Source organism: Dipodomys spectabilis, unplaced genomic scaffold (genome assembly GCF_019054845.1).
Source record: "Dipodomys spectabilis isolate Male_0828 unplaced genomic scaffold, ASM1905484v1 ptg000098l, whole genome shotgun sequence".
NCBI lineage: Eukaryota > Metazoa > Chordata > Mammalia > Rodentia > Heteromyidae > Dipodomys > Dipodomys spectabilis.
Window position 1 is genome coordinate 5,304,513 of NW_024870775.1, and position 21,013 is coordinate 5,325,525.

Here is a 21,013-nt window from a genome sequence, read left to right on the forward strand (position 1 = left end):
AGCCAACTGGAATATATTTTTTTCCTCTTAATTATCTTCTAGATTACAAAGGGTCACCCTGGGGCAGGCAAAACCAGATGCAGAAAAGGAGGGGCTGGGAGGGTGAGTTGGGGCCTGTTGGCATCAGAACAGCAAATCTAGCAGTGAGATAGAGATACAGCTAAATCCACTAATCACCAGTTGCTGCCAGGGGGAGCCTTTCCCCTGGAGACTCCTGAGTCACCCCACGATAAAGGGGTGAATCCTGGCAACAGACTGATGCCTTCCAGAGCAGTACCTCTCCTGCAGAGAGCTGATGTTCTGCAGACACGTTAGTTCACACCTATAATCTCAGCTATTCATGAAACAGGTGGAAGGACTCAGTTCACAGCCAGCTTGGGAAAAGTGAGTAAGACCCTATCTGAAAATAAAGAAATGAGCTAGGTACCAATGGTTCACGCCTGTAATCCTAGATACTCAGGAGGCTGAAATCTGGAGAACTGGGGTTTAAGGACTAGCCAGAATAGACAACTCTGAGCTTCTATCTCCATATAACCAGCAAAAAAGCTGGACTGTAGGCATGGCTCAAGTGGTAGAGCACTAGCCTATCAAGTTAGCTAAGTGAGTTTAAACAACAAAAAGAAAAAAAAGGGTGAGCATCAGTGGCTCATGCCTGTAATCCTAGCTACTGAGAGGCTGAGATCTGAGAATCCTGGTTCAAAGCCAGCCCAGGCAGGAAAAGCTGTGAGATTCTTTTTTTTTTTGGGGGGGGGGGGGTCCAGTCATGGGGCTTGACCTCTGGGCCTGGTGCTTGCCTTGCATGCTGAGGCCCTGGGTTCGATTCCTCAGCTCCACATAAGCAAAAAGAAAAAAGCCGGAAGTGGCCTGTGGCTCAAGTGGTAGAGCGCTAGCCTTGAGCTGAAGAGCAGAGGGACAACGCCCAGGCCCAGAGTTCAGGCCCCCACGACCGGACCCCCCCCCAAAAAAAAAAAAAAAATAAGCCACCAGAAAACTGGAAGTGGCGCTGTGGCTCAAGTAGTAGAGCGCTCGTCTTGAGCTGGAGAATGCAGGGACATCACCCAAGCCCAGAGTTCAAGCCCTATGACCAAAAAAAAAAAAAAAAAAAAAAAGACAAGAAAAAGGTTAAAAAAAAAAAACATGTTGCTGGGCTGATCCCTCATGCTCACATTCTCTCCACCATTATGGGCTACACTGCTTACTACAACCATCCATTACAGATTTCTGGGTGAAGCTCTTGGTGACACAGCCTAGGACTGGAGTCTTGGCTCTTTGAACTTCTGGTGGGGGGGAGGAGAGGGCTGACCCCACCTCAGTTCTCTGGCTGCTAACTTCTCATAGGCACTTGGTGTACCCTGGAAAGATCAGCCCTGGACATGGAAAGATGCATTTAATCCTGGGGTCCAGCCCTGAGTTCTAGTGGCCACACAAGGCCCTGCACAATCTACCAACATATACAAGGTGGGCTTTCTATAGCTTGGGGTCAGCTGCTTTCTGGCTCCTGGCCTGTCACAGAAGGCCTCATGGAAAAAATGGGAGCCAGCATAGAACCCCATGATGAAACCCTCTGTGCAGCCACAACCGTCTAGGTACCTGGTCAAAGGGGCAACTAAAGGCCCATGCTCACAGAGGAGTGCGCAGTGCGCAGATGAGGAGTTACAAGCACATGGAGCAGGAGGGGCTTAAGGAGGGAGCACTTGACAGAGCAGGGCAGGGTGTGTCCCTGTGTGCATGTGCACATTGTGTGTGTGTGTGTGTGTGTGTGTGTGTGTGTGTGCATGCACGTGCATGCATGCGCCCGCACCCTGGGGCCTAAGGGGACTGGCATCTGCTCTGCTGGCAGATAAATCTAGAGATGAAAATGGGTCACATCCTGAAGCCCTCCCTAGCTGCCTGTCCTGTCCCAGCCCTGTTCTCCCAGCCTCCAAATAGAGGCTGCTGCTCAGCCTCCAGGGTCCCCAAGCCAGGCCAACCTGCCCAGTGGGTGGGCCTGTGTGCTGAGTTGCCTGTGTGGGATAAGGGGAGTCCAGGTGGTCTGTAACCTGACATGGAACCTGCCAAGGAAGGGGAGGTATGGGGCAAGGACAGGGTCACCCCGCCCCTCTCCTCCCAGCAAACTCCCTACCTTGTTTCCATCCTGCCTTTTCGCTTTGTTTGTTTGAAGTAGGGCCTTGGTTAGTAGCCCAGGCTGCTCTTTAACTCAATTTTTGGTGGTTGTTGGTTTTAATTTCCTGGCAATACTGAGGTTTTGAACTCTGGCTTATTTTATCACTTGAGCCATGCTTTCAGCTTTGCCTTTTGCTGGTTTTGGAGATGGAATTTAACAAACTTTTCTGCTTTGGCTGACCTTGAATAGACCATGATCCTCTAGATCTCAATCTTCAGAGCAGCTAGGATTAAAAACACTGGATACCACTAAAACCCCGCTTGAATGTTCTCGCTTTTTTATTTTTTCAGTACTGGGGTTTGAACTCAGGGCTTTACATTTTCCAGGCAGACATTCTACCACTTGAGCCACTTGGCCAGCTCCATGTCTTGAACTCTTGATCTTCCTGCCTCAGCCTCTTAAGTGGTAGAGTTACAGGGGAGCACCATCACATCTCCTCACTATTATTTTGACTTTTGAGGGCATTTTTTTTGGGGGGGGTGGTCCGGTCATGGGGCCTGAACTCCGGGCCTGGGTGCTGTCCCTCAGCTCTTCAGCTCAAGGCTAGAGCTTTACCACTTGAGCACAGTGTCACTTCCGGCTTTTTTCTTTTTGCTGATGTGGTGCTGAGGAATCGAACCCAGGGCCTCAGGCATGCAAGGCAAGTACTCTACCACTGAGCCACCTTCCCAGCCTCTGAGGGCATTTTTGAAGACATTCATCGAGGGAAATCATACAAGCAGAAAGTATCAAAGTCACCCAGAACATACATGGATCAATGGATTTTAGATGGAGCCCACATGTGTAACCAGAGAGTACTTGGTGTGGTAGTGCCTATCTTTAATCCCAGCTACTCAGGAGGCAGAGTTAGGAGGATCACAATCGGAAACCAGCTTGGGCAAAATTCAGGAGACCCTATGTTAAAAACAAATTAAAAGTTGAACGGCAGGGCTGGGAAGGTGGCTCAGTGGTAGAGCGCTTGCCTTGCATGCTTGAGGCCCTGGGTTCGATTCCCCAGCACCACATAAGCAAAAATAAAAAAAGCCAGAAGTGGCGCTGTGGCTCAAGTGGTAGAGTGCTAGCCTTGAGCTGAAGAGCTGAGGGACAGCACCCAGGCCCAGAGTCCAGGCCCCACGACTGGACCTAAAAAAAAAAAAAAAGCTGAAGGGCAAGGATGGGTGGGATTGGCAGGGATGGGTGAGGACAGAAAAGGGTGATATTGGTCAATGTATACTGTACTCATAAACTAATCATATTGAATTGTAACCCCTTTGCACAACTACTTAAAGATAATACAATTAAAAAAAAAAAAGCTGGGATAGGCATGTGGCTCAGTGGTAGAGTGCTTGCCTAGCATGCATGAAGACCTAGGTTCAATTCCTCAGTACCACATAAACAGAAAAATCAGGAAGTGGTGCTGTGGCTCAAGTGGTAGAGTACTAGCCTTGAGCAAAAGAAGCTCAGGGATAGTGCCCAGGCCCTGAATTAGAGCCCCAAGACTGGCCCAAAAAAAAAAAAATTGCTAAAGGACTAAGGGTACACCCTTAAATGGTTCAGGAGTACCTGCCTTGCAAACCAAGACTCTGAGTTCAAATCCCAGTGCTGCCAAAAACAAACAAATCATAAAGACAGGATGTATCAGCCATCCATGTGACCCTTTTTAGGGGCTACACTTGAACTTCAGGACTACTCCTCTCAACTTCAGACCTCACTGATGAGTTCTGTCTAAGGGAATGCTAGCTGCTATAACAAATAAGCCCTGATATTTCAGGGACTTATGATAACATTTCTCCTCACATAGTGGCAGTTGAACATGGATAGTTCAACGAGGATTCAGGAGCCCAGGCTCCTTCCATTTTGTAGCTGGCAGGGGAAGAAAGTAAAGAGAGTACCTCACTTCCTCTTTCATCCCATTGGTGAGAATTAGTCACATGACCCCATACTCATCTGCACCAGGAATGTGGTTGGAATGGAACAGCCATTCTTGTCCCATGGACATCTTAGGCCTCTGGAAGCTGGATATGTCTAGCATAGGAACCTTAATATCCCTGTCTGAGGAAAGGCACAGTCCCTTTGTCAGCCATGCCTAGCAGGCTGACTTCACTGACCCAAAAAAAATACCTCATTGCTTGTTTATTTGAGTAAATTCTTTTTTTTTGGGGGGGGGGGGTCCAGTCATGGGGCTTACCTCTGGGCCTGGGCACTGTCCCTCATCTCTTCAGCTCAAGGCTAGCACTCTACCACTTGAGCCACAGCGCCACTTCTGGCTTTTTTTTTTTTTCTTCTGCTTATATGGTGCTGAGGAATCAAACCCAGGGCCTCGAGCATGCAAGGCAAGCACTCTACCACTGAGCCACCTTCCTAGCCCCTTGAGTAAATTCTTATGTGTTTTTTTTTCTTTTTTTTTCTCTCTTTTTTTTTTTATTGTAAAGATACTATACAGAGGGTTACAGTTACATGAGTGAGGTAATGAGTACACTTCCTATTGAACATTGTTACCCCCTCCATTGTTTTCCCCCTACCATTCCTTCCCTCCCTACCTTCCCCGAGGTTCTTTTTTTTTTTTATTATTGTGATTAAGTGATTACATAATTTCCCGAATTTCACAGTATTGTGGAATAATGATGCTCATTTAAAGTCACAAGTTCATTCTAACTTTCCTGGAGCAAATTGTCTATCACAGTCTATAACATATAACGGTGTTCACATGTTATACACCATACTGTGTCTTATGTGTTTTTTTTTGTAATTTCATTCAAGAATTTCTTCCTTTGCTCATTTCCCCCTATGTCTCACACATAATCTATTCACCCATCTGTGTACACTCACCTGTGCACTTCCTGTAAGACCCATTCAATCTCAGTCACAGCTGGGCCAGGCAGAGGCCTGTGACCACCATGCAAACAGCACACGGGTGGCTGCTCGCAGGTCCAGACAAAGGGGCAGGAAGGCAACTGGTGATATGGTTTGGAGAGGCCCACTTCTCTAGCATCTTTGAGGGCCAGGCTCTGAAGGGATGAGGGATTTTCATGCCAGGCTGAGGGTAGAGGTCTAGGACTCAGAGAAAAGAGAGCTATGCACAACTCCAAGGCCAGTGGTTGTTAAGTCATGCAGATCCTGTTCAAGGCATTACTCTGGTTGCTTCCGGCTGTGTGGCTGTGTCCTGAGCCACTCTGGCTTTAGTATCCTCATCAGTAAGATGGAGGGGTGGTCCCTCATTATGGGCTTTCTGTGAGGATCTGCAGTGATTAAGATGATTCAGGACCTCTAGAATTCAACACCTCTCCAAGAAGCTGGTCTTGGCATCCCTGCCCCCCCCTTGCCAGTGACTCATGTCTGTAATCCTAGCTATGCAGGAGGCTGGGATCTGAGGATTGTGGTTCAAAGCCAGCCAGAGCTGAAAAGTCTGAGACTCTTATCTCCCCCCAAAACCAGAAGTGGGGACAGAGTGTCCAGAGGAGAATAATAGGGTCCCAGAAAACATGTAAAGCATCAGCCGGCACAGCAGCCTCCTCCCTCCTACCCCATCCTTGGATCCTTACATTCCTTTGTCCGAAAAATTGACACCATTCCAAAACCCTAATGAGGGCATCTTAACCCAGTGCCAGGGCCCCCATGAGGAGTTTTTAAACGAAGAGGATGAAGCTGGGCAGGAGGGAGAGAGGAGGGGAGTGCAGGGGAGGGGAGCGGAGGGAGCCTGCCGCCTCTGCTCATTTTTTATTAAAGATCTTCTTCAAGGTCAGCCCTGAACAGCTGTCACAAGGGACTCCTCAATTTCCCAGGTCCTGGAGCGGGGAGGGAGGGGAAGAGGGGGCAAGGGAGATGAGGGGAGAGGAGAGTGGAGAGAAGAGAGAGGAAGAGGCCAGATGGGGCTAAGCAGAGACAAGGCGCAGAGACAAGGGCTGGGGGTGTGGCTCAATGGTGGAGGGCTTACTTAGCAGGTGCAATTCCGGGGTCTCATCCCCAGCACTGCAAAAGAGCTGAATGGACAATGTGTGCCTAGAGGCCCTGGAGAACAGAACAATGTGTACCATCGGGGTGCTGGGCACTGAAGGAGGAGAGGGAGGCCAGCAGCAGGAACTGTACCGGGAGACCCTGGGAGCTCCAGTTCTGTGCTCCTCCAGATATAAGGCACCAAATTACTAGTCTTTCACTCATAGTGCAAATGCTCTGCAGGCCCTGCAGCAAAGTCCCTCTTCTTTCTTTTTTTTTTTTTTTTCTGGTATTGAGGCTTGATTCAGGGCCTTAAGGTTGCTCAGCTGGTGCTCTTCCCCTTGAACCATGCCTCCATAAGGCAGATCAGAATTTTTCTGCCGGGGCTGGCTTTGAACATCAGTTCTCTAGATCTCAGCCTCCTTAGCTAGCTATAAAAGAGACTTTTTGGGATTTGAACTCAGGACCTCACACTGAGTCTGTCTTTTGAGCCACCCTCCACTCCTTTGACTTTTAGCTTGTTTTTCTTTGCCTTTCTTTTTCTTTTTCTTTTTTTAATTCTAAACCTTGAGCATAAAAACTGAGGGACCACACCCAGGCCCTGAGTTCAAACTCCAAAATACCAGGGGCAGGAGTGATTTGGGGGATGTTAGCAGGCTTGTGGTTGCTGTAGAGCAACATGGCGGCAGAAGTGTGTGGCCAAGCACAGCCCCTCCTGGTGTCCAGGAGGAAGGGGCCAGGGCAACACCCAGTCCCCAAGGGCATGCCCCAAGTGACCCACTTCCTCCAGCGAGGCCCCAGCCTCTGATGTTGCCAGCACCTCCCAAAATAGCACCACCAGCTGGGGATCTAGCTGGAACCCAGGAGCCTGTGGGAGCCAGTTTCTATTCAGGTCCCATGACAGGAGCGCGAGGATGAGGCTTGCCAGGAAAGACTGAGGACTGAGATACCGCCCGGGCTTCTAGCTAGCAAAATTTGCTTGCAGCGGCTTTCTGGACCCCAGAAACAGTTCCCATTGCAAAGCCGAGGAGGCAGGAGGCTGCGGGGGGCTGCAGAGGCCGAAGAAGGGAAGGCCAGAGAAAGAAGGCCAAGCTGGGACACTGTTTCCAGGCAGGAGTTCCAAAGAGAGTTGAAGTCAAGGAGAGTCAGGAATGGAGTTCATGGGGCAAGGGTTCATAAAGTCATTCTCACTTAAGGATTGGTTTCCAGTGTTGGATAAAAGGGTGCCCCTTGTGTGCACCTCCCCTGGCGTTCCGCCAGCCCTCTGCACACAACCAGGCTGCAGGCCTTCTGGAAGCCCTCTCCAAGCCCTTGATCTGCCTGACATCTCCTCTGCTCTGCCTTGAGAGGCTCAGCCAGGCGGAAGGGGCAGCCCCTCTTCTCTGGAAGGGGGGAGGGGGGCGACAAATTGATTGGTGCTTGGCCAGCCCAAAGCCCCAACAAATCAAATATTCATGTAGCCCGAAGGCAAAAGACCAGCAGAGGCCTTGCCCTGGGGGCTGTGAGGCTGCAATGCTTGCAGCAGCAGCTGGAACCCACCCCCAACCTTTGTTCTGCAACTGTGTAGAGAGATCCCAGCTATACATGTGCCCATACACGCACACATGCTCCAAAGATGCCTCTGGGTAAAGACACCTGGGGAAAGGAAGAGGGGAGGAGAGGAGGGCACAGAGATTCCAAGAAGTCACAGCTGCAGAAGCAGAGGAGCACGCGTGCGTGCGTGCACTTGCGCGCGCGCGCGCGCGCGCGCGCGCACACACACACACACACACACACACACAGCTGGACACAGACCTGCATGCAAAGACTCACCGCGAATGCACTCAGACCCAGGAATGGCACTCAGCATCATGCAATGTTTTTGTTGTTGTTGTTGCCGGTCCTAGGGCTTGAACTCAGGTCCTGGATGCTGTACCGAGCTTCTTTTGCTCAAGGTTGAAACTCTACCATTCGAGCCACAATTCCATTTCCGGCTTTTTGTTTGGTTTATCAGAAATAAGTCTCACAGGTTTTCCTGCCTGGGCTGGCTTTGAACTGTAATCTTCAGATCTCAGCCTCCAGAGCAGCTAGAATTACATTTGTGAACCACCACCATCCGGTCCCAATTAGGTGTTCTAGTCCAGGCTGTGAAAGTCCCACCAGAGACTCAGTATAGTGTCGTTCCCAATCCCAAATTAACGGCCTCCTTCGACCCTAGGTAGGCAAAGGGTGGGAGAGGCCGAGTCGGCCCAGCGCCTGGCCGCAAGCGGTCCTCCAAGCCGGCGGGGGCGCTGTGGGTGCTTTGGGCGCCGCTTGCCAGGCCTCTCTGGCCCTCCGAAGGCTCGGGAGGCCGTCTCGGTGGCGGTGCGCTGTCCAGCATTTCAGCAGCAGCGGCGGCGGCGGGAAGACGGGCGTGGGGCCGTGGGGCCGCGGGGCCGCGGAGCTGCCCTGCCCGCCCGGCCGCCCCGGAGAAGCGGGGCCGAAGTACCCAGCTCCGGCGCCCGGTGGAGCGCGGCGATCAGAGGGGAGGTGAGAGCCCCCGCTGGGAGCCGGGTCGGACACTGCAGGCCGCAGAGCTGCGGGGGGTGGGGGGGAGCAGTGCGGACCGCGGCCCCGGAGCTGCGGGTGGGTATGGGGGGGGGCTGCGGGGGCGTCAGGGGCTCCCGGGGACCTGGGCTGGGGGACTTGGGGAACTGAGACGAGGACCGATGTTCTTTTCACTAGAGGGATAAAGTGGCAGCCCTGCGCGGTGAGGGACAGGACGGTCCTGGTGTGAATGACACCAGTCTAGCCCGCGGGGTGCCAAGGGAACCCCAGCTTCCATCCAGGCTCTCCTCCAGCTAAGGGGGAGCACTTGCTCCCCAGGGAAGGGAGGGAGAGATGCAGGGATCCTGGGGATATTCTGGAAAGGGAGGAGGGAGCCGGCCCCTCCTGGATGCTGGGCCTCTGTCCAGCAGGGGGTGCCCGCAATAGGGCACAGTCTGGCCCCTTTCCCAGCCATCCGAACGCCCCCGGGGAGCCGGGAGAGGGCCAAGAGAACCGAGCGAGGGACGCAGATGCGGAGATTGCCAGTGCAAGTTGGGGAGAAGGGTTCTCTTAAGGCTCAGAAGCGAAGAGAGGCAGCCTGGGCCTTGCTGCTGCCGCCTCCTACCTCCCGCCCTCCTAGGGCTCCTGCCTGGACGGTGTGGAAGCTGCCTGGCAGCCTCTGTCCCTGGAAGCAGATCCATTGTGAGAACAGCTCTGGGCTCAAGCCGAGGGAAAGACACCCAGGGCCGATCTGGTATTTCAAGTAAAACTTCCAGCTATAACTTCTTATGAGATATCTGCATTCACGCCAGTCTGGGCTGGTCATTTGTTCTGTGTCAAGAGAAAAGGCAGGTATTTTGATGGAGAGGAGAGTTCTCCAGTCCAAGGGGCATCTTAAGGTCATGGCCCTAGCTTGTACTAGATTCTTCCTGAGCCAGAAATAGGATCAAGTTGGCTAGGAAATTGCTCCCACACAACATCAGCTTCTGGATGCCTTAACTTTACACCCCATCCACTCTTCTGTGCCAGGTGGAGGAGGAATGCTTGAAGAATGACTAAAGAGTGGGCTGCATTTGCAGAGGTAGGGGTGGGTGGGTGGGTTGACAGTCATGAACTCTGAAGTCAGAGAGACCTAGCTGTGGAAACACATCACCCAGATGAGGGGTGGGAAACTCCTTGTAAGCTGTAAGATGCTTGGTAAGTTTAGCAAACAGAATACAAGTAAGGCCTTATTGACAGGTATGGTAGTACATGTCCATAATCCCAGCACTCAGATGCTGAAACAGGAGGATCATGAGTTTGAGGCTAGCCTGGTTTACATAGCGAGATCCTGTCTTAAAAACAAAAATCCCTGAAAGAGGAGGAGCTGGAGCTGGCAAAGGCCGCAATTTTGGGATACTGTTTGAAGCACACCATTGCTCTTTCCAGAGGAGGCTGACACTGATTGAGGGCATCACACCAGCCTCCACACCAGGCATACTGCTGGCATGGGCTGGTTCTATGAGTCCGCACAAAAGCTTTCCCACAAAAGATACTGTTCTCTCTCCCTCCCTCTCTCCTTCCCTCCCTCCCTCCCCCCTTCTCTCTGGAACTGAGGAACCAAGAACTGAGTGACTTTTTCAAGGTCATGAAGCCAGCCCAGCTGCCTTCCCCTGGGGTCAGAAGTATTTCTGATAACCTGCCCCAAGCAGGTATCAAGACCCAGCTAAGTGTCATGTTCTTGATGCATGGCGCCAGCTTTACAGGTGGGGAGCCTGAGGCACACAGGAGAGCGAGCGCAGCCATGGCTCTCCACAAGGTCACTGGAAGACTTGAAGGTAGAAAGAGCTTTGCACTGGCATCTGGATGCCCATGCCTGCTGTTATCTCCCCTCCAAAAGAGGAGTGTGGGTAGGCCCATCTGCTCACTGCCACACCTGCACCCCACCTCCTGTGATTGGCTGCCTCTTGCTGACCCGCACAAGCTGGTGACTGATTGTTCCTTTCTGAGTGGTTCCACCTCACTCCCTGAAATGGCTCATGGTCACAAGCAGCTGCTAGTGCCACTGGAGCCTCCCTCCCTGCCCACCTCTCTGGCCACATCTTATTGCCCACAGGATAGAGTCAGAGCAGCTCCAGTCCCAGAAGCCATGAGGAGACGAGGGGAGCCTGGCTCCTCTTCCTTAGCCCTGCCCAGCTGCCCACAGCCTGACTCTCACAACGATGCTCTCATCTTGTCCTCATGTGACCTGGTGCCAAGGTGCCCCTGTCTCCTCTTCACAGAGAAACAAAATAAAGAGAGGTGTGATGTGACTTTCCAAAGGTCGCAGAGCAAAGTCTGGGTATGGCCTAAGCCTCTTGCCTCAGGGGCCCCCTGAGGTGACTTCCACAATACTGGGCCCCCTCTCCCCCCAACCTCAGCTCTGCAGGTGCTCTGGGGCGGCAGCCACCCGTGCCAATGGGAGTCAGAGTAGGCATGTAATAGGGACCTGAGTGGTCCTAGGGCAGAAATCCAGTCCTGACTTCTTGTTTGACCTTGAATATGTCCCTGTCTATCATTAAATGATCCCAGTGTGCTTGACTCTCAGGTGATCGGGTTTGCCTCAATCCTCCCAAAGTCCCTGTCAGCACCTAGATTTCCAGATTTTTTGCTCTGTTGATTTGTACCTCAGGAAACCTGTGGTTTCCTCAGCAGATATCTGAGTCAGTGTTTCAAGCTTTGATTTGTCCCAACTGAGATCTCAAATTCACTTGTCCCTCCCAATGGCTGACTTGGGTTTCCAATGAAAGGGGGAAATATGGGAGAGGGCCTGGGACTTGTCTGAGAAAGCCCTCCAGCTGAGCCAAGACCAGATCTTCCATGGTCCTGTCTTTGGGTGAGCTGTGGGGACCTTGAAGGTGCCTTCCAGGCCTAGGGCATCTGCCTGCATGCACAAATGCAGGAGCAGCAGGGTGGGGCAGACAGGCCTGAGGCACAGATGGAGGATAAAAGGGGATGTTGCAGGTCTGTCTGGGGACACAGGGCCTGAGTAGAGCTGGCAGGGAAGCTGGTCCAGAGGATTGGGAATGACCGGAAGGCAACCGAGAGCTTCTTGCCTAGTCCCAACACTGAGGCCAGCAAAGGGCTGGAATCCCAGAGGTACAGGGACCCTCAAGAGACAGAAGAGGCTTGGTGAGGAGAAAGGACTCAGAGAGGTGGTACCTAGAGGAGCACTAGGGTTAGAGGTTGGGGTGAAGTGAAAGGGGGAAGGGGTGGGAGCTGAGCATGCCAGGGAGGGGGGATCAGAAAAAGGGTGTGAAGCCCCTCACCAGCCTGGCCTAGGTTCTTCTTGCGACGACACCTCTGCCCTCCTCCTTCATTCTCCTCTGTCCACAAGCACAGGAGGTGACTGCGATGTTTGTGCCCATATTCTCTAAAGGGATCTAGGCCCAGGTGGACTCTTGGCTCTGGAGAAAGACCTCAGCAGCCACATATGCGCTGACATCAGAGATGGCCCTGTAGCTAGAAGCCACCAGCCTGCCAGTCTGGTCTGCAGTGCCGCCTCCTCAGCAGGCAGCCTGGCCTCTACCTCCTCCGCCCTCACCCTGGCTTCCTGCCCACTGCAGAGGCCACTGTGCCAGCAGAAGCTGTCAGGCAGTGCCCAGCTCCCTCAGCATCTGCCAGAGCCGCTGAGGGCTGTGAGGAGGTTGAGCCCTGGGGTCCAGGCAGCTTCCTTGGCAGGGATCTACGGCACTGAGCCCCCTTCCTGCCCTCGGTTCCCAGACTTCCCAGGACAGAGGCAAGCCAAAGCAGGTGTGTTGAATTCTTTCGGATTTTATAGATGACCAGGTGTTGTGGCACATGATTGAAATCCCAGCAGTCATGAGCTTGAGGCCAGCCTGGGCTACATAACAAGATCCTGTTTCCAAAAAGGGGGAGGGTGGGCAGAGAGAGGGAGAGAGTCATGTCTATAATCCCAGCTACCTTAGAGGCAGAGACAGGAGAATTGCCAGTTTGAGGATAGTCCAAAGTTAGGGAAACCTTATCTCAAAAACAAAATACAGCAGTCAGGTTCTGGCTACTCAGCAGCAGTCAGCTACTCTGGAGGCTGAGGTCTGAGGATTACAGTTCAAAGCCAGCAGAAGCTGGAAAGTCCATGAGACTCTTATCTCCAATTAACCACCAAAAATAAAAGGCAGAAGTGGAGCTGTGGCTCAAGTGGTAGAGTGCTAGCCTTGATCAAAAAGAAGCTCAAGGACAGTACCCAGGTCCCGAGTTCAAGCCCTGGGATTAACACAAAGAAAAGCCACCAAAGGGCCTAGGATATGGCCCAAGTAGTAGAGTAACTGCCTAGCATGTATGAGGCCCTGGGTTCAATTCCAAGGAGTACAGGAGAAAGGAAGAAATAAACACAGGAAGGGAGGGGGGAGCAAGATAGAGGTTTTCATTGTACAAGACTTGAGACATACAAAAACCAAGAGGAAAATAAAACCCACCAAGAATCCCACCAGCTGAGCATGGTGGTACATTCTTGTACTCCCAGATGTTTGGGAAATGGAGGTAGGAGGATCTGGTCCAAGGCTAGCCAGGGCAAAAGAACCTATGTGAAAAGCAAACCAAGAGGACTTGGGGCATGGCTCAAGTGCCAGGCAGCTCAAGAACTACAGTACCACAAAAAAATTAATAAATGAATGAGGTGGTATGGAAGGCTGTGGGAAAGTATAGAAAAGCTGGATGCAGGGGAGAATGAATTATCTAATGCCATTAGAGCAGGGAAAAGCCAGGGTATAGAGGGCAGCAGGTGGGGACAGCAGGCTGGGGTGGGCCTCCAAGGACACTGAGAATCCTGTTGGAGCTGGGAAAAGTGAGTTGGAAAGTGAGCAAAGTCACACAGAAAGTCACAAGGTCATAAGTGGCCAGGTTAGGGAGACAGAACAAGAGGGACACCCAGGACAGGAGGCAGTGGCACAACTGAAGACGGGAAGAGATGGACCCCTGGGAGATTTGACCAGGCAGGGCTCCAGACAAGGGTGTCCAGGAAGGAAGGACAACCCAAGCGTGGGGCCAGAAGGAAGGGCAGGCGTAGGGTGGAGATGGCAACCTGACCTCTAGCCCACCCCCATTTGAGGCCTCAGGTTGGCAGAGTGGTCGTCATGTTTATAGGAGTCACCAGTCCACCCAATCAGGGCTCTAGAGGGGGCTTCTGAGGGGCGGGAGCTAAGCTGAGAGACTCTCAGTGGTCCCATTGTCAGGAAGTCCCGCCTCCTCCCTCATCTGACCTGGACACATGGGTCTTGGTTCTTGTGACCCACCATTATTCTTCCCAGAGTACTTTCTCAGCTCTTCCTCTTGAATACTGTCTGTCCTCTGCTCTTTGGACAGCAGAAAGCATGTATGGGCCTTCATAGCTTCATGTGGTGATTCATCAAACTCTGAACTAAAAAAACCAAAACCCTCCATTGTCATTTCTTTGGCCGGTGCTGGACACTGGGTAGAGGAAGGAGGATGGAAATGAGGCTGATACACTGACAACACTTGTGGTGGGTGAGGTGCGGGTTGTATGGGAATGTGCAATGTGCAAGAGCATGGGCCAGGGCTGTCTGCCTGGGTGACTTCCGAGCTGGGGGGCGAGAGAGGGGAGCATGTCTGGCAAGGGGACAGAAGGAGCAGAGAGAGGAGGAGAGATCACCATCATGCACTGAAGAATGAAGCCGCATGGGAGGGTCAAGGGTGGGGCCAAGGATCCAGGGACCCAGCTGGAGAGGAAGGCCTTATGGGGATCATGTGTGCCAGGCAAACCTCATTCTCCCGCAGACAGCTTAGAAGACAAAGAATGTTCCTGGCACAGAGCTGTTTCAGGACAGTCACACCCGAAGGGTGAGCGTGATTTGAACAGATGGAGAGAATGGGAGGGGGGGCAGGGGTGTGTTTTCAGGACACAGGTCACGTGGCCCAGGACCAACCCGGGACATCTAGAAACCACTACAGCCCTGATCTGAAAATGCAGAATCCCTGCTTCTGTATTTCTACAACAATCTGTGATAAGCAGTTTCCTAGGTCATACTCCTAAGGATGGGTTTAGGATCTAAGCTTGGGTCTGGAGGTCTGCACTTTTTCAAGCTTTGTCCTCCGAGTACGTATGTGAGTGTGCGTGTGCATGTGCATTCACACTCATGCACACCAATCCTGGGGCTTGAACTCAGGGCCTGAACACTATCCCTTAGCTTTTTTTCCCCTCAAAGCTAGGGCTCTACCACTTGAGCCACAGCTCCACTTCCAGCTTTATGTTGATTAATTGAATATAAGAGTCTCGTGGACTTTCCTGCCCAGGCTGGCTTTGAACTGAGATTCTCAGTTCAAAGGGATCCTCATTAGCTAGGATTATAGGTATGAGCACCGGCAACTGACTCGATGTTTGACTTTGATCTCCTTTGGAATCTTCCCAGAGTCAGACTCTGCTGTGGGCGTTGACACATCTCACTCTTCCTCAGGGCATCTTGTGAAGTGGAAAGCCACAGCAGAGGGAAACTGAGGCACAGAGATACTCCCCCCCGCAATGTCTTCCACACTTCTCAGCTCAGAAGTGGTGCTGCCATGGGGCCAGTTGCTCTTTGCGTATGAGGGATCTGCCTTGCCCTTTGTGGGAGGTCACAGTGCATGCTCAGGTGCCGTTCCTTTCTAGCACTGCTCTGCGGCCTGCAGAAGTCCTGTGGCCCTGATGGAGGGGTACACTAGAAGGTGCTTGGTTTGGAGAGGCAGTGGCAGCAGATGCAGGGGCTCCACTCCAGGATCTGCGTGCCTCAGATGGAAGGCCCTACTCCTCTGTGGGCCTGTCCCCCTTGGCCAGGGACCTGGGAGGAGCTGCTAGCTGGAGTGGGGTTCAGTTCCCAGATGGAGACTCTGGAACTGATGGCAGTGCCGGTGGAGGCTTGGAGAGACCACTCTACATAAGAAGTCTCCCCTCCCAGTGCAACCTGAAGGGCTCCCCTCACCAAATCATCACCCCAATCCCTCAGGAGCTATGGGTTATTGTCAATGATGTTGTTAATTAACTGCTTAATTAACTATTTAGGCTAATCAGATTAATTGACATTAATTGGTTGCCATTTGTCAAGGACCCTGGAAAGCTGTGCCTCTTGGAGTTGAAGTGTGTGCCAGGGGGTGCTGGCCAGGGAGGTTAGGAGGAGCTTCAGTGAGCTGCAGTGTAGCTGGCAGTGAGCAGTTAGCAAGAGAGGCAGGACCAAGGGCAACAGAGCTGCTGCCGAAGGTTGACCATCTAAGGGCAGCACTCAGAGATGAGCCCTTGTGCTTAAAAAGAAAAGATTGTCAGCTGGGTGTGGTAGTGGAGGCCTGTAATCCCAGCACTGAGAAAAACCCTGAATTCCAGAACAGGCTGGGTTACATAGCAAAACCCTGTGGAAGGAAGGAAGGGAGGAAGGAAGGAAAGATAAAAGGGAAGGAAGGAAGGAAGGAAGGGAGGGAGGGAGGGAGGGAGGGAGGGAGGAAGGGAGGGAGGGAGGGAGGAAGGGAGGGAGGGAGGGAGGGAATTTTTGTCCTACATCCCCAAAAGCCATAAAGACCTTTTGAGTGGGGAGAGATCTTAAAATCCTAAATAAGCTGTGATGTAAGTAGGTCACCACATAACAATGGCTGGGTTGCAGTACACATATTCAGTCCAAAAACAGAAGAGAGAGATGAGCAATATAGGGTTGATAAAATATGCAAATATTAAACTGTGATCAAATGATTCCATTTGCATTATTTAGTCAGTTACAGCCCCTCCAGCCCACAGTACATTTTAATGCCTGTTTTAAAACACAACTTACAGTTTTAAATTATAGCACTTGAAACAACAACAGAAAGAAAAAAAAACTACTATGAAACGCATCCTACGTTTTAGGAGAAAAAAAAAAAGGCAACCCACTCAAAAATAAGAGTGCGAATATCTTCAGAGCCATTTTCTCAAAACCAAATGGTTCCCATATGGGTTCCAGAGCTTACTCTGTAATCTTGTCTGGACTCTCCCAGTGACCCCCTGGGGTCCCTTCCCCTGGCTAGGCCTCTGTGTCCCCCAAGTGACAAGTCCTTTGTCTCTCTTCCTAAGAGAGTGATGTGTGTGCATGGGACACAGGAGGTGAGTTCTGAGTATACTGAGACACATACAAGCAGGAAGAAAGAAAGTGGTCCTTTTGGAAGGGAGGGTCAACCCTCTCCCTGCCCCAACATGGAGGGAAGTGATTTCTCAGCAAGGAAGGCTCCCAGCTTGGTGACAGAAGCCTTTAGTGTGCTACGAAAAGACACACGGATGAATATGGGGTCCCCCCTTTCTTTCTCTCTCCCCCTTTACTGCCCAATCCTGCAGCCCCTGGGGGGAGGAAGGACCGAGAGAGACTAGAGGCTGTTGCCTAGCAACAAGAGGCACATCTGGATGGATAGGGAAAACAGGCAATGCTCCAGCCCCCAGCCCAGCTCTCTCTGTCTCTCTTTGATCTCAGCCAGCCCAGCAGGAACCTGGGGGGAGATGCCCAAGGCAGCCTGCCTGATTAGAGCTGAGTCAATAGAAGGAATTTTCCAGAATGAGATGGCATAGTTGTTGGAGAGCTGTGTCCCTGGCTTCTCCCAGCACCCTTTGCTGGAGGCTGGAAGGGAGCTGTCTGTCTGGCCCCCAACCTCTCTGCTCCTAGCACATGAGTAGACACATGTGCCTTTCAACTTGAATCTTTTCAATCTTGAGCTGTTGAGGAACTCAGAGTCATGAATCCCTAATCCAGGTCCTGACACTGGGTCCAGATGAGGAAAACTGAGGCTGAAGAGGAAAAGAGACCTGGACATACAGTATCTAGTCCATCTTGCCTGGGAGAGCTGGTCCTGGGGAGAGGGGAAGGGGGCTGTATTAGCTGGGAGAGTTCATGGCTCCTCTGATGACAGGGTCAGCCCCAGAGGCCAGCATGGCTGGGCCTCAGGAAACTCAGGGACCTGTGCCAGGGCCTCTGGCATGCATGCTGCCTCCTGGACTCAGTTCAGCATCTCCAGACCTTCCTCCAAGGCCAGGAGCCCATCCCTAAACCCCCTCTAGCTCTGGAAGCCTCCAGGAAGGCAACCAAAGGCTCTTAGGAGAAACAGGGTGGGTTGGCTATGGATTAGGTCCCTTTGTCCCATGAGAGTGCAGGGAGGGGGGCATGGAAGTCGCTCTTGTGGTATGGATGCTGGCTTCCCAGCGCTCTTCTGCCTCAACTGGTCTGTTTTCAGTAGCTAGTACTGCCTGTTCTGGTCCATTCCACCCACTCAGTGGGCCAGGAGTGCTGCTGTCCAGTGCTGTAGCTCATCTGAGATGCAGGCTGGGCCTGGCCAACCGAAGGCTTCGGTGGCCTGTCCAGGCTGCTGGGGCCTGTGCTGGTCTCACCTGGGCTACATTTCCTGGCATTGGGGCCTCGTTAAGCAGTGCATAGCAGTGGGTTTTATCCCTGGGGACCTGCCACCCAGATTTTTGGCTTGGGAATTCAAATCAAAACCTCCCTCCCTCCTACTATTTAGATGAAGCTGGGCCCCCATGTGGTTTGTGCAAATCACAACAGACTGGGCATATTTGGGGTCAGGAACTAAGAAGGTTTCCCACTGGGAACCTTGGAGATGGTGTGGGAAACACAAGTAGTGAGATTGCCATCTGAGCAGACAGTCCCAAAAGGCTTCCCTGTGCCATGGTGCTAGGAGCAGGAACATAGACCAGCCCAGTTATGGCCTCAGTCCATCTGGGATTGAACAGAGCAGAATAAAGTAAGCCAAGGAGCCCCATGGCAGTCAGTGAGTGAGGCGTCCCTTGCAGATGTCTTTCCAGTAAATCAGGAGAGGCTTCTGGGAGGAGGTGATGCTGGAGGTCTTGCAAGGATGGGAGGAGGAAGGGCATTCTGGGCACAAGGAACAGCATGGGCCATCAGATTCCTGGGTGGAACGAGATGGGAATTTGCTTGAGGCTGGACAGGTTGCCCGGACACACATGCCAACAAAACAGCCTTTCTTCCATGCAAGCCAACCCTGAGTGCCCATTTTGGCTCTGGGAAACCTGCTAGCTCAGCCAAGAAGAAGGGACAGGCCAGCTGAGCCAGCCCTAGATTGGACAGAGGCAGACAGGAGAGGGGGAGTCACAGTGGATGAGGTGAAGCAGCGGTGCTGATGCGCTCACAGGCAGGACTTCCTGCTCGCCCGCCCCCCTCCCCCAGCCTGGCTCAGGCAGCTCAACTCAGGGGCTCCCTCCAAGGCCTTCCTCTGGCTCCAGCAGGGGCGCCGGAAGCTCCAGATGCTGAATTATTTAAAGGAAGGCTTTCAGTGCTTCTCCCTTTCCAGCCGCCTGCCCGCTACATCTCCTGCAGTGTTGGGTAACAGCACCAGCGCCTCCCAGGAGACGGACGGGCCACTGGAGCCTTCCTGCCCCAGCCTCCAGCCTCCCGTGGCTGAGTCTTAAACAGAGACTGGTCTCCAGGGGACTGGGCTGGCTGGAGTCTGTGAAAGGTGATCCTGTTGGTCGGCTAGCTTCCATGCGTTTGTGCCACTGTGGAATGATGCCACCATGACCCGACCTGATTTATTGGGATCTGTAGCTCTTTTTCTTTTTTTTTTCCATTCTGTTGTGGGTGTGGGTGCATGGCTCATGCCCATCCTCGGGCTTAAAATCAGGGCTTGGGCACTGTCCCTTTGTTTTTTCCACTCAAGGCTGATACTCTACCACTTGAGCCACAGCTCTCCATCCAGCTTTTTGCTGCCTAACTTGGAGATGGCTTTTCTTCTGTGATCCTCAATCCTCAGATCTCAGCCTCCTGGGTAGCTGGGATTACAGGCATGAGCCACCGATGCTGGCTAGAGATTTGTATTTCTTGTGTTGTTAACCCACACTGGCCTCACTGGTTGGCATAGCTTATAGGTGACAAGAACATAGGGTATATTTTGTGCCGGGACACTGCATTGTATGTATATTCACTGCTTAGGGAGCAACCCATTGTGCAGATGAGGAAACTGAGGGGTAAAGTCAGAGCACCTAGGTGGTGTTATGGCCCTCGGGAGGTGGGGCTGGCTCTTTGGCTGCTTGATGTGCACAGAGCTGTCTTCGCTGCTGTGGACTTTGCTTTATATGAGATCTGACCTCTTTCCACAGGGCAGGAGCCACCCAAGGCAAGGGCACCAGACTCATGACCTCCCTGGCTCAACACCCTCCTTGGCTCCCTCCCTCTTGTCTGCTGGGGATGGACTGGCTCTGAACACCTCGTGCCTGCCTCCCCTCCTGGCTGGCCCTGAGCTCAGCTGCCCTACAACCATGCTGCCATCTTGCCTCTCACATCCCGCCCCCTCTGCCAAAATGTCTCCTCTTCCTTCTTTGTCCTGCCAACACTTACTCTGACTCAAAAATCTCTCCTCTAAACTGGGCACCCATGGCTCACATCTGTCATCCTAGCTATTCGGGGAGGCTGAGCTCTGAGTTCAAGGTTGAAAGCCAACCCGGGCAAGAAAGTCTGAGACTGTTATCTCCAAATAGCCACCAAAAAGCCAGAATTGGAGGTGTGGATCAAGTGGTAAGGTACCAGTCTGGAAAAAAAAAAAAGCCAAGCAAGAGTAAAAGACCCTGAGTTCAAGCTCCAGAAGACCCACCAGCTTGCTCCTCCTCACTCATCCCAGCTCAGTCTAAAGTGTCCGTCACATGTCCCCAGTCTGGAATTTTAAGCATCAGTGCCTCTCCCCTGCATCTTTCATTCACTTGAGGTACAGGCGTGTCTTGAGTGTCAGCCTCAGCCTTGAGCTCACGGGCCATCTCCAGGTGCTGTGCCTCTGACTCTTGGCTGGGGATGTAGGGAAGGCCAATGTGCCCTGGCTCCAGTCACATGGCTTTGGCTGGGCCCACTCCCTCTCACAGGCTGGCAGAGGGTGTGGGCAGGGGCATCCCTCAGAGAACATGACCATGTCTTGGCATAGCCTGGCCTCCATGCCAAGGACTGGGCATAGGGAACTCGCCCACATTCCTTGGCCTCGGTGGAGATAGTTCTCCTTTTCCAGTCTGATATACTATCGTGACAAACCACTGTCACTGCAGACTTGGGTTTTTTGTTTTTACAAGACCCAGATTCCCTTTCACACCTAAGTACCCGGTTGTATTGTGTTTGTCAGTTCTGTCACGTTCCTGACAGGTACAAAGAATATTTTCTCTCCAGGAAATTCAGTAGGCTGAGTGTCTGTACTCATGCACTCTCCCTCTCTCTCCCTCCCCCACCTCTCTCTCTCTCTCTCTCTCTCTCTCTCTCTCTCTCTCTCTCTCTCTCTCTGCCATTACAAGGGTCTCATCCAATGTCCATGGTCCCAGCTTCCAACCTGAAGCCTTCCTCCTGGCCTGGCATGGTGGTGCACATCTGTAGCCAGCCCCAGCTATTCGAGAGGAAAAAGAATTGGAGGAGCACAGTCTGAGGCTACCCCCAGGCAAAAAGCAGGACATAC